Source organism: Corythoichthys intestinalis, chromosome 7 (assembly GCF_030265065.1).
Source record: "Corythoichthys intestinalis isolate RoL2023-P3 chromosome 7, ASM3026506v1, whole genome shotgun sequence".
NCBI classification, from domain to species: Eukaryota; Metazoa; Chordata; class Actinopteri; order Syngnathiformes; family Syngnathidae; genus Corythoichthys; species Corythoichthys intestinalis.
Window position 1 is genome coordinate 51,863,012 of NC_080401.1, and position 12,633 is coordinate 51,875,644.

Below are 12,633 nucleotides of genomic sequence, written 5' to 3' on the forward strand. Positions count from 1 at the left end.
AATTCTTAAAGGACAAATGTGACTTTGTATATTGTGACTAAATATTGCCACCTAGTGGACTTTTATGAGCTTTCAGCAAATGCATGATGGGAAGTGCAACCATAACTGTGCGTAATGGTACCAACTGATATATCTTCTCAGCGTTGGGAAATAAAATAGGGTGATAAGAAAAAGATCAATTACTACCTTTCTTCCCCACATTGCTTCCCGCGATATTTCTCGTGGGAACGTTGAGAGAGGGATTGTAAGGCTTTAGCCAATTAAACAAAGGCTTCAAAGGCTGCCAAAATTCACTCTTCTCATTTTACGTTGCCTTTTAGTCCTATGAACACGTAATACGGGGCCATCATGGATTGAACGCGACATTGCGTGAGTGGTTAGTGCAGCGCATGCGTTAATTGTGTTGAATATTTGAATGTTAGTCACGCTGTTGACGCGATAAATTTGACAGCTCCACTTTAGGCCAAAACTAAAGACTCTGGATGAGTGTAAGACATTTTGTCTGCAACGTTAAATACAATTAGAAAACGATTTAATTTAAAAAAAAAAAAAAAAAAGTGTGCATACATATATATATATATATATATGTTAAAAAAGGCATGTCCGATATTTTTTTGCCGATTCCGATACTTTGAAAATGACGTGATTGGACCCGATCGATCGGGATGCCGATCGATCGGGACATCTCTAATTGGATGTCCATTAGACTGGTCCAAAAAAACGAACTTTGCTGAAAATTGCTGCTCCACAAAGTTATACAGGGTTGGGCAGAGCAACTTGCTTATCTAAATTTGATACCATGAAGCGATGGTTGCTCTGAGGATTGTAGGGATGGACTTATTTGAAAGGGTGGGGCTTAAAGTTTGGTTCATAACGTGCATTATTTATTTTGTGTTTATTTTTCAGGAACCCTAGTGAGCATCATGGAGTGGACAAAATTGGAACGTGCATTCGCTGTTGAGGCATTTTTTCAAGCGGTCGCTCAATTGTCACAACGCAATGTGCATTCTATAGACATTTGAATATTGCCCCCCATGGTCGTCTTCTTGGCCAGCAGTCGATTGTTTCATTGGTAAACAACTTCAGGGAAACAGGTGATGAAAAGGAAAAGAAACGTGGCCTCCCATGAACAGCAAGGACACCTCAAAACATTGACGCGGTGAGAAAATCTGTTTTGAGATCTCCCAGACGGCTTTACTGCTCGTTCTGTGAGACGAATTCTCCATGAAGAATTTACGTTGCGATGATTGAGCGACCGGTTGAAAAAAAATGCCTCAACAGCGAAACGCATTCCAACTTTGTCCACTCCATGATGCTCACTGGGGTTCCTGAAAAATAAAGACAAAATAGATAATGCACGTTGAGAACCAAACTTTAAGCCCCACTCTCTCAAATAAGTCCATCCCTACTCTCCTCAGAGCAACCAACGCTTTAGGGCGCCAAATTTAAATAAGCAAGTTGCTCTGCCCCACCCTATATTTGCTCATTTCCTAGACAATAACAAGTACACAAAAAGTTCACTTTCATAGCCTTTATTTTGTGTCCGGGCCCAAGCCCTGAAGTTGTCCACTAGTGACTGCTCTCTATGTGTTGCCCCCTGAGTGAGGGATAACAGATAAACTCCCAACTAAGTCACACAAAATGAAAGCAGAAATACGCGGTTTGACGACCTACAAACACACAAAGAAATGCACGGTTTATTCATTTCGGATCACTTTGTCGGTTCATTGTGGGAAAGCAATAGGGAAAGCCATTATGGAGGGCACGGACAGTAATTGCGTACTGAATGGCACCAAACATCACACAGATGTTTTGTACCTAAAGACGAACAAAAATAGGCTTGTTCAGGAGAAATTCAAAAACATAAAAACAAAACATAATGTGTCTTTAAAAAAATATACAGTGTATCACAAAAGTGAGTACACCGCTCGCATTTCTGCAAATATTTAAGTATATCTTCTCATGGGACAACACTGACAAAATGACACTTTGACACAATGAAAAGTAGTCAGTGTGCAGTTTATATAATAGAGTTCATTTATTTTCCCCTCAAAATAACTCAAAATATAGTCATTATTATCTAAACTCCTGGCAACAAAATTGAGTACACCCCTTAGAAACTACATCCGTAAATGTCCAAATTGAGTACTGCTTGTCATTTCCCCTCCAAAATGTCATGTGACCCGTAACGGGAGTGCTGTCAGCATTGCTGCAGAGATTGAAGAGGTGGGGGGTCAGCCTGTTAGTGCTCAGACCATACGGTGCACTCTACATCAAATGGCGTACCGCATGTAGGCTATTTTTAGACCGTGACGTTGCATCGTAAAGCCGAAGTGGGACATTATAGACCCGCCCTCGCATAGAAACCATGTTAAAGGTGCTATTTTTCTCCGGTAATCTTTCAAAAACGAACATGCCGATCACACGTTGCTTTTTGGAAGTGGTAGAGACGACTCTAGACATTACGACATATGTTACGACACAAACGGATGTTTTCTTCATCCGTTTCCCGAAACCAAAAACTAAAAATATGAAGAATGAATCAACTTGTGCGGACTTTTAACGACAGCTTGGTGAATCCATTCACATTTCATATGCAGTAAACATTTTGCTGGGTTGGCATGGTCCTTCAGAGGACAAAGAGGTAAGCCATTTTGATATTTTTAACTTATTTTTGAGCGTGACGTGCAGTGCTGCTTCTGTCTGACAGTGAATGACCTAAAAATAATTAAAATGGTATCTGACTGCCAGTTACCTTTTCTGTTGTGAAAAAAGCAACTTTAGTAAGGGGGAAGTGAAAATGAATTATAGAGTTAAGATTTGTTATCAATGAAAAAATTAAAAGTGTTCGTTGGCTGTCACTGAGTAACATTTGCGATCGCTACACAAAACTAACTACATTACCCCCAAGAATGGTTAGAGACGTAGGACAACCAGAGGATATACGTAAAGTATAAGAAAGACAGGGCTGGTGGTAAAGGATAGCTTGTTGAAACAGGAGAATGTCATTGTCAGTCGCGTCGATAAAAAGCTAAGGCTATGCTTAGGTCGGCTCGTTTATTTAGTCTTTTCAGCCCTCGACACTCAAGCCATCTATTTAACTGAACATTTTAATGTTCTTCCACATCTTTGCCAGTGAATTTGGCAACAGGGACATCATTTCGGGGAGAATTGGTAGGTTTAGCTCTGTAAATATCTCCTTCGTACACGATTTCCATTCATTTACTATTGGGGACAAGCTCTCGTTTGTCCCCCAATTAGCAACAGTAGCTAATGCTATGAATATTTATGAGCGGAAGTGACGTGTTGCTTGCGGGAAGCCATTGGTGTGCGTGGCTGTCACCCCTGGAGGAAGCCTCTTCTGAAGAAAGCCCGCAAACAGTTTGCTGAAGACATGTCAACAAAGCACATGGACGACTGGAACCATGTCCTATGGTCTGATGAGACGGGCGGGCTTTCTTGTGTACGGTCATCAGAAGAGGCTTCCTCCTGGGGTGACAGCCATGCCACCAATTTGATGTAGAGTGCGGCGTATGGTCTGATCACTAACAGGCTGACCCCCCCACCTCTTCAATCTCAGCAGCAATGCTGGCAGCACTCCTGTAACAAGTCACATGACATTTTGGAGGGAAAATGACAAGCAGTACTCAATTTGGACATTCAGTACGTAGTTTCTATGGGGTATACTTACTTTTGTTGCCAGGGGTTTAGATATGAATGGTTATATTTTGAGTTATTTTGAGGGGAAAATAAATTAGCTCTGTTATATAAGCTGCACACAGACTACTTTTCATTGTGTCAAAGTGTCATTTTTTTCAGTGTTGTCCCATGAAAAGACATACTTAAATATCTGCAGAAATGCGGGGGTGTACTCACTTTTGTGATACACTGTTTATATAATATGATGGACTGTTCTAACGTCGTTGTTGATGTGTTGTTAACATAGGCGGAGTTTGACTTTTGGGGCGGGGGGGCACAACATGATCACCCCAAAATGAGCGTTTTTTGTTTCCCATCATTCTTGAGGGGAATTCTAAATCAGGGTGCTTAGGGAATACTTTTCGCCAAGATCGTCAACCACTGAATAGGATACGCCCGCTGGTGTCGTGCCAATGTAGTTACCGCAGCCAAAAATTGTATCCCCTGGGCGGAGCCATATGGAGGTAGATTTGTGTCTTTATTATTCAATCCAAAAAAAAAAAAAAAAAAGGTGGGTTCAATGTGTTTGAATGCAAATATTAATTTGAAACTCAAAAAAATGCATGTGAAAGCTATTTTTTTTTAATTGTTTTTTTTTGTTGTTTTTTTTTTAATTGAAGCAACTTTTTTGATTGAAGTAATGTTGATTTGTGTGTGGGCCACATTTTGGTTGGGACGTTTTTGTCTTTATTATTCAATCAAAAAATAAATTGTTTCAAAAAATATATATTTTCAAAAAGAAAAATCACTTCAATCAAAAAAAGAAAAATTTCGATCATAGAAAATGTTTTTGGATGCGAAAAAATATTTGAGATTGAAAAATTTGCATTTGAACACTTAATTTTTCATTGAAAAAGTTTTCTTTGATTGAAGCAATCCTTTTTGTGTTTGGGCCATATTATGGAAAGGACATTTGTGTCTAAATCATTCAATCCCAAAAAAGTTGCTTCAATCAAAAAAAAAAAAAAAAAAATTCAATCAAAGAAAAAAACCTTTTAAAAAATAAATTGCCCTTCCCTATTTTTAATTTAAAAAAAAATAATAATAATTAAAAAAAAAAAAATATATATATATATATATATATATATATGCAAAGCCGTCTAAGGTGCTAGTCACATGTTCTGTTCGAAAAATAATTTTGACCCATTATAAATATATATATTTTTGTCCATTTTATTCATTTCTGTTGCAGTTTTATTGCTTTACAACTTTTATATATATAGGAAAGTCAATTTCATGCAATGACACTTTTCGGCCACCAGGAGGGGCCTGGCCCCCCTTAAAATCCGCTTATGGTTGTGAACTCATTGGCTGCAATTAATGGCACTAGAAGTCCAATCCAGATTGGACGTTTAGCGCTGTCAATGGCACTGAAAGATTCACAGACGTTGCTTCCAGTTTAAATGAATTAGATGTCTATTCTTGTCAATGCAGGCAACGAGTACATTTTCAACCCATTCATTGCCAAAACGGAGTTAGCCCATTTTTGTTCTCAGCATCTCAATTGAAAAAAGCAAACGTTTGCATCATTCATTCAAACTATACTTTCCCGATCCATGTCTACATTTAAATTAAAAACATCAAAAATGGAGTTAGTCCAGTCTTGTTCTCAGAAGAAGTACAACTGGATTAAACGTTTATCGCCGTCAATGGCAGCGAATGGAATAAGGAGTTGAATCAGAACGTTTGCGGTTTCTGTTAAGAAGAGTGTCTGTACTACTAAAGTACAGTGTGAGCACTTACAAAACCCCTGCTCAAGTGTGATGAAGTCTTGCTAGATGGAATTGTGACATGGTTGCTATAGCAACTAGTTCTTTGGCCTTGTCCATGTTTATCATTTGAGTCTGAGATAAGTAAAGGAGATTCTCAAATGTACAGTATAGCAAGGCTCAACAGCACTTTTACTGTACTTTTTCTCTTAACATGAACACAACACATTGCATGTGTTAGTCATAGGTAAACAGTGGAGATGTGTGGCGACAGGTTTGAGTACTTCGTATCTTGCTTCCATTTTCTACATCCTACAGCGGTATGAAAAAGTATCTGAACCTTTTGGAATTTCTCACATTTCTGCATAAAATCTTCATCAAATGTGATAGGATCTTTGTCAAAATCACACAGATGAAAATACAGTGTCTTCTTTAACTAAAACCACCCAAACATTTATAGGTTTTCATATTTTAAAGAGGATAGCATGCAAACAATGACAGAAGGGGGGAAAATAAGTAAATGAGCCCTCTGCCTAAGGAGACTTGACAAGCGTTTAAACATCGCCATTGCGATGTGCACTTACGCGATAGTCCCATCGCAAGCACGTGCGATATATATATATTTTTTAATCCATATACGCCTTGCTTTCTACTCTGCGCACAGCCTCACACCCTCCCTCTCCCAGCCCTTTGTTCCTCTCAGGGGCCGTTTACATGGTGACTCTCCGAGAATACGAAAAATATCAAATTTGCATTTGCATTTGCGTCTCCATTTGAACAATGTCGCGATTCCGCATGAAAACGATGTCGTATTCATGCCAGGCCCTAGTGGGCAGTGCAGATTTACTGGGCGACAGACAATGATGCACTTTGACCCCACCAAGCTTCCTCAGCCCGGAAAAAAATATGCCCGCCCATTTGAAGCAATGTCGTTTTTCTTTTGCTCAAAAAGGCACAAAAATTGAAATTTACAAATATTATTAAAACAGTAAATTAAAGCCGACATTCCGCCATATTTGCTGTTTTTAATGTTTAGTAGCACCGCTGCGCACGCCCAATGTGACGTGTACGAGTGCTGACGTTAACGACGCGGTCTCGTGCTGCAGGAGCCTTTGATATGCATGCCGAGGAAGCCCCCCTCAACCCCCCGCAATCGGATTCATCCACTTTGGAGGTAGGATTCAGAATTTTTCGTCTTCGCCGACACCATATGCACGCGAGGCGAGTCCGCAACTCAGTCATTGCGTCTTTATGTCGCAGAGTCGCCATGTAAACTGCCCCTCAGTCACTTGCTTATTAAAGTTAACGATGGCTTTGATCTGGCCAAAGAAGCAGACTTCACATGGGCATCTGTCAATCATCGTTTAACTTGTTCAACAGTTTCTGCAAGGAAGCCGCGCTGGAATGAATGTGTGTGTGTGTGGAGACGTTGGAGACATATAAATGCCAAAAGTGATCATGAGGAGTTTAAAATTTCTACATGTCATTCCAACAGTCACAGCTAAGGTAGATAAACAGAAGTGTTTAATAAAGCCAAGCATTTATCTACTACAGTACTTTATTCTTGTTCAAAAATGATTTGGTTGGACAGTTATGTTTAAAACTGATCATAATTTTGACATATGAAGTGCTTAAAAACCATTTTATATACATTTTTAAAAATAACTTTGGGGGGAAAAGTGAGAAAAAACATGTCTTATATGTATCTCTTTCCAATGCTAAATCTGAATAAATACATTGAGCACAAAAAACACACAAAAAAAAAAAAAAAAAAAAAAAATTGGGGGGTGCGCTACTTCGCGGTTTTTCACTTTTCGCGGCGGGTTCTGGTCCCCATTAACCGCGAAAAACGTGGGATCACTGTACACTGTGGTGATGGTGAATCATCCAAAGTCTTTCCAAACAGCTATTCAAGTCATCAAGTGAAAATTTCTTTTTAAAAAAAAAATGCAATTTAAAAAAAAATATCGCAATATAATATTGCAATATATCGCAAACCTCAAAAAAATCGCAACAATAGTTTTTTCCATTATCGTTCAGGCCTAATTGAAACCAATTTTTAGCAAACAATTTAAGTCAGGTGTGTGCCCAATCACTGATGAGTGGTTTAAAGCTCCCCCGCCCACTATGAAACACACACCTGGTGAGAAATGTCTCGATGAGAAGCATTGTCTGATGTGCATCATGGCTCGGTCAAAAGAGCTGTCTGAAGACCTGCAATCATGGATTGTTGATTTGTATAAAGCTGGGAAAGGATACAAAACCATCTCTAAAAGTCTGGATGTTCATCAATCGACAGTCAAAGAAACAAACAAATGGAGAGAGTTTGGCACTGTTGCTTCCCTCCCAATGAGTGGCCATCCACAGAAGATGACACCAAGAGTTCAGCGCAGAATACACAGAGTGGTTAAAAAAGAACCCTAGAGTGTCTGTTAAAGTCTTACAGAAATCACTGGCACAGTCCAATATCTCTGTGCAAGCATCAGCTATACGTAAAACTATGGCCAAGAATGGTGTTCATGGGAGGACTCCACGGAGGAAGCCACTGCTCTCTAAAAAAACATTGTTCCTGTTTAAATATCGCAAAAAGGCACTTGGACACTCCACAGAAGTTTTGGCAAAATATTTTGTGGACTGATGAAACCAAAGTTGAATTGTTTGGGAGTGACACACAATGTCTCATGTGGAGGAAAAATGGAACAGCTCACCAACATCAAAACCTCATCCCCACCGTGAAGCATGGGGGAGGGAGGGAGCATTGTGATTTGGGGCTGTTTTGCTGCCTAAGGGCCTGGACAACTTGTAAACTGTAATGGAAGAATGAATTCAAAAGTTTAGCAGGATGTTTTGCAGGAAAACCTGAGGCCGTCTTTCAGACAGTTGAAGCTGAAAAGAGGATGGATTCTGCAACAAGACAATGATCCAAAACACAGAAGTAAATCAACTGCAGACTGGTTTCAGAAGAAGAAAATACACATTCTGAAGTGGCCAAGTCAAAGTCCAGAGTTGAACCCCATTGAGATGCTGTGGTGTGACCTAAAGACTAATCTGACTGAAAATCTGACTAAACTACAGCAGTTTTGTAGAGAAAAATGTGCCAAGATTAGTCCTGATCGATGTGCTGGACTGATCTGCAGCTACAGGAAGCGTCTGGTTGAAGTTATTGCTGCCAAAGGGGGGGGGGGGGGGCACAAAATATTAAATGTGATGGTTCACTTACTTATATTTCCCCCTTCTGTCATTGTTTGCATAATATCCTCAGTAAAATATGAAAACATATCAATGTTTGGGTGGTTTAGTTAAAGCAGACACTGTTTTTTTCATCTGTGTGATTTTGACGAAGATCAGATCACATTTGATGGTGATTTTAAGCAGAAATGTGAGAAATTCCATACCACCATATGCAAAAAAAACCAAGAATCGAGTAAGGAATAAAAGTTAATACTAGAGATGTCCCGATTGATTGGGTCCGATCACGTCATTTTCAAAATATTGGAATCGGCAAAAAAATATCGGCCATGCCTTTTTTTAATATATACATGTTTTTTAATTAAATCGTTTTCTAATTGTATTTAACGTTTCAGACATAATATGTTAGACTCATCCAGAGTCTTTAGTTTGGGCTTAAGGTAGGGTTATCAAATTTATCCCGATAATGGCAGTAATAAGTTTTTTAAAAAATGTATCACGTTATTATATTTAACGCAATTAATGCATACGTTGCACGACCCACTCACACATTGTCGCGTTCAATCTGTAATGGCGCCATTTTACCTATACAAGGCAGTGTAAAGTGAGTAGAGTGAATTTTGGCCGCCTTTGGAGCCTTTTTTAATTGGCTAAAGCCTTTACAATCCCTCTCACAGCGATTAGAATTATCATGGGAAGCAACGTGGGGAAGCAAGGTAGCATTTGATCTTTTTCTTAACACCTTATTTTATTTCCCAACGCAGAGAAGATATATCAATTGGTAGCACTATGCACAGTCATGGTTCCACTTCCCATCATGCATTGGGGCATGGCTACAGTATCATTTACTGAAAGCTCAACAAATACACTAGATGGCAATATTTAGTCACAATATACAAAGTCACAAGTCTTTCTATCCGTGGATCCCTCTCACAGAAAGAATGTTAATAATGTAAATGCCATCTTGAGGATTTATTGTCATAATAAACAAATACAGTACTTATGTACTGTATGTTGAATGTATATATTCGTCCGAGTTTTATTCATTTTTTTCTTAATGCATTGCCAAAATCTATATGATCGGGAAAAATTATCGGGAATGATTAGAATTGAATCGGGAGCAAAAAAAAAAAAAAAGCAATCGGATCGGGAAATATCGGGATCGGCAGATAATCAAACTAAAACGATCGGGATCGGATCGGGAGCAAAAAAACATCATCGGAACAACCCTAGTTAATACACTCATGTAAAGCTGCCGGAACACGAGGGGCGAATGAAGAGGATGCTGGGATGCACATATACAGTAGAGGTCCCACTTAGCCAATTGGATGCAGGAATGCTCGGCAATAGCCAATGGCAGAGCAGCTATAAGTATGTTACGTCCAGTAAACTGAGAGTTGCGAGTACCAGCCATACTGTACTTTTGCCTTTTTTATCTTGGCAATATGTTCCCGTTGAGGCGTGTCTTAACCTGAAAATTCTGTATGTAGAGACGTTCATGTGTAGAGGTACCACTGTACATGATAAATAAAAGGCAGGAAAGTACTATACTACAAAATTGAGAAAAAAAACCTACAAAATAAAACAATGCACTTCATTAAAAGTCATTACAACAAACAAAACAGATGTCATCCGAACACGTTAAAACCCTAAAAACCAACCTACCCTAGTCAGGAGAAAAAGGTCATCTAAAAAATTTGAAAATGTTGTGTATTGTATACGCGGTTACCAAAAAAAAATCGTCTTGAAAAAAATGTGAGTGTTTGGCGACACAGTGTTGTGAAAAGAACTGGCAGTAAATAAGTTAAAGGACATCTGGAAAATAACCTTAAGACAGCTGTTCCGGACCAAAATGTCAGACTGGCTGTGTCTTGATCCCTAATAATAATCCCAATTGGCACAAAGTGTACGCGAGCCTTCTGGCTCGGGCCCGACTGATCCACACTGGCCGACGACCCGGGGGCAAAGTCTCCCGGGCCCCGCGAGCCGCCATGTGTCCATGGAGGACGTGGGCGGCGGCCAAACGGACGACCATCTGCGCATACGAGGACGCGTTAAAGTGACGGCCAAGTGAGAGGGCGCTGACTTCATACAGAAGATGCCCATCCATCGGCTTTCAGATAATTGGCAAAACATATAGTACCATTTCAACCGGTGGAAAAAAATATCAAATGCATTTATAGCCCTACTGCTACATTGTAGTGCACTCTTTTAATAGTTGGATAGTTAGACATTGTTGACTGAAAAATTGTCCAAATATTTTGTGAATTTTTGAATAAGAAATATTCATTAAAAAAAAAAAAAATCATCAAAAACAAAGAGGGAAAATTAAATATTGTCTTATTTATTAGGGCCCGAGCACTAAGCGTGCGAAGGCCCTATTGTTTTGCAAAGGATTTTTTTTTTCCAGGGCAAATGAAAACGGCCAATTTGGAGGCCTGAACATGCACGAAAAGTCACCAAAATTTGCACATACGTGCGGAAGATTGTAAATTTTGCAACGTTGCAAAAAATGTAACAAAATGGCTCAGTGGCGCCCCCTTGAAATTTTAAAATTGGCCTATAACATTAGGGTCTGTCAGCGTAGAGCAATGAAATTTGGGGAGTCTATACCTTGTCCAAAACTGCTCCAAAAAAAGCATTGGCATCCATATTCCAAACCCAACAGGAAATCGGTTATTTTGGATCGAATATGAAATTTTTATCGATTTACAGGGTGCACATTTGAGACCTTTTCGCCAAGGGAGTTAGTTGGATCATCTTCAAAATTGGTGAGACTGTTCAGGAGACATATGAGAGCTTAAGTTTTTAAAATGGTGCGTTTTCATTCACGGGTCTGACCTGGGCGTGGTGCCAAAGTCGGCCATTTTTTCGGCAAAATGACAAATTAAGTAAATGACTAATAGTTCCTTGACACAACTTTCAATCTTTTTCATATCTGGCATGTATGTGCGGTATCCCACCCTTAACATGACTGCATTGAAATATTACCCATTAGGCTTAGCGCCCCCTAGTGAGAAAAGGAAATGCCTTTTTTTACGAGACAGGTTCCTCCTCCAAAGGAAAAAAATCTGTTGACCTCAAACTTGCATCAGGGGAGCCTTAAGACCTGTGCTCAGGTGCCTGATGAAAAATATTGAGGTTTGGCTGAAGCAGAAGGGTCCAACAGGAGAAGTAAACATGACTGAAGCCATTTCGTCTCACCACAAGTTTTGAACAGTCATAACTTGGAAGATCTACAACATATCTGCGCCAAACATCTCGTGCTCGTTGAGTCATACTCTGAAGGGTCCTTTAGGGGTCATTTGCATCAACCCTACAGCGCCAACTAGTGGCAATAGAAAGTCATTCGTTTTTCCAATGCATGTCCAGTTCTTTTCAGGTTGGTCATTGTAGTTTCAAGATCTTTTGAAATACTTATTTTACGGCCCATGTCCACATGTCTATGTCTGTTGCCGTGACGACCCTTTGTTCGCCATTAAAAGGAAATATTTTTTTTCAGAGACTCCGGCAGCTTATAGAGAAACAGAATTTGGCACACTTGGTCAAATTGGCCCAGTTAGAAGATTCATTTTGGTTTTGATTAAGGGCTTGGCTGCACAGCTCAGTAGTGCCTCCTTTTTTGTAGTACTCTCTCCAATAGGGGTTTTTATATCTTAAGTGTGCGAATGTAAAGAGGCGACTTTCGAGCATGTTAGGTTCTAATGAGATGATTAGAGAGGAGGATCTGCCACCACCCTGACCTGCACACTGTCGGAGTTGCGTGACGTCCGCTTTGCGCTAGATTGCGAGGGCCCGTTCAGTCCTGCTTGCAGGCCTAGTTATTATTATTTTTCTAATTGAGTACTCGCAGTATAGCCTGGTGTTGCTTGTGTAACGTGAACGCGATACAACCGAATAGCAGATAAAACATACTCTCCTTAGAGATGCAGCTGTAATGTAGTACCGTAATTTTCGGACTATAAGGCGCACCTGACTATAAGCCGCCACCCACCAAATTTGACACGAAAACATCATTTGTTCATAGATAAGCCAC

The 12,633-nt window shown here is 39.7% G+C and overlaps 1 protein-coding gene across 1 annotated transcript in view; it reads left to right on the forward strand.

Moving 5' to 3' along the window:
• The window catches only part of oca2 (oculocutaneous albinism II), a 75,688-nt gene that overhangs the window by 61,520 nt on the left and 1,535 nt on the right, over window positions 1-12,633 (forward strand). The gene's annotated exons all lie outside the window — the stretch shown is intronic.